Source organism: Terrapene carolina, unplaced genomic scaffold (genome assembly GCF_002925995.2).
Source record: "Terrapene carolina triunguis isolate 2854851 unplaced genomic scaffold, T_m_triunguis-2.0 Scaffold198, whole genome shotgun sequence".
NCBI classification, from domain to species: Eukaryota; Metazoa; Chordata; order Testudines; family Emydidae; genus Terrapene; species Terrapene triunguis.
This window is the reverse complement of record NW_020664549.1, coordinates 4479772-4481429: the sequence shown is the minus strand read 5'-3', so window position 1 is coordinate 4481429 and position 1658 is coordinate 4479772.

Below are 1658 nucleotides of genomic sequence, written 5' to 3'. Positions count from 1 at the left end.
TCATCACCTTTGCTCTGGCTCCTCGCGGATGCTGAGAGGTGAAGTTTGGGACCTCTCTCATGTAATGACTGCAGTGGGTTCCACTGCTGCAAAGCAGGAGAAAATAAGAGAAGAATCTGGGCCAGAACCTCCAGGCTTGCAGGCCCATTAGACATTTACATGACAAGAGTATCCTGCTAGTAATTAGGAAACCATGGCATCTCTGGTACCCGGGCTTGGATACTCCGGGCTGTGTTCTCAAGACTAGCATGGCATATGGATTTTATAGACACTTGTAATCTGAATTGCGAATGCTTGTTAGCCTACAAAGTCCATGAGTGAAACCCGTCTGCTCTGCCTGTACAGGGACTATTCCTCTGGGCCATCGAGTGAAAGCAGAAAGATGCAGTAAACCCATGAGGTCACCACCACATTTATGACTGTATCTGAAGAGCTTGATGCCTGGTAACACGGAACTCTGCGGCTTACTCACTACTAGCTAACCTGACATTGCTAACTGCATGGATCCAAGGATGCCCAAACTTCACTGCGTTAAGGGCCACATGATCAACTTGCCAGGAGTCTCAAGGCAGTGTACATTTTGCACACAAATCTACGTAGTCTGAGTGCGTATCAAACACATGGGGCAATAATATTGGTTTCACAGAATCATAGGAATGCAGGACTGGAAGGAGGGACCTTGAGAAGTCATCAAGTCCAGTCCCCTGCACTGAGGCAGGACCAAGTAAACCTAGATCATCCATGACAGGTGTTTATCCAGCCTTTTCTTAAAAACCTCCCTTGGAAGCCTGTTCCAGAGCTTAACAACCCTTATCTTTAGAAAGTTTTTCCTAATATGTAACCTAGGTCTCCCTTGTTGTAGATTAAACCCATTACTTCTTGTCCTATCTTCAGTGGTCATGGAGAACAATTGATCACCGTCCTCTTCATAATAGCACTTAATATATTTGAAGACTGTTATGAGGTCCCCCTTCAGACTTTGTTTCTCAAGACTAAACATGCCCAGGTTTTTTAACCTTTCCTCATAGGTCAGGTTTTCTAAACCTTTGATCATCTTTGTCGCACTCCTCTGGACTCTCTCCAGTTTGTCCCCATCTTTCCTAAAGTCCGGCACCCAGAATAGGACACAATACTCCAGCTGAGGCTTCACCAGTGCCAAGTAGAGCAAGACAATTACCTCCCGCGTCTTATGTAAAATGCTTCTGTTAGTACACCCCAGGATGGTCTTCGCCTTCTTCGCCACTTCATCACACGGTTGACTCATATTCAATAGGAGATGCACTAAACCGCCCAGATCCTTTTCAGCAGTACTGGCACCTAGACAGTTGTTCCCCATTGTGCATTTGATTTTTCCTCCCTAAGTGAAGTACTTTGTGCTTGTCTTTCTTGAATTTCACCTTGTTGATTTCAGACCAATGCTTCAATTGGTCAAGGTTGTTTTGAATTCTAACCCTGTCCTCCAAAGAGCTTGCAACCCCTCCCCTTTGTGCTCGTGTCTTCCCTGCTAGGGGGAAAGGCAGTTGTTGGCTAGATTTCACTAGCAAAGAAACATTGTGGTTAGCCATCTGTGTCCTTGGCCTACTGTTGCAGAGGAGGATGGCTGCAGGCCACACTTTATAGGCTGTGCTCTGCCCCTCAGCTCACCCCTCCTGCATTAG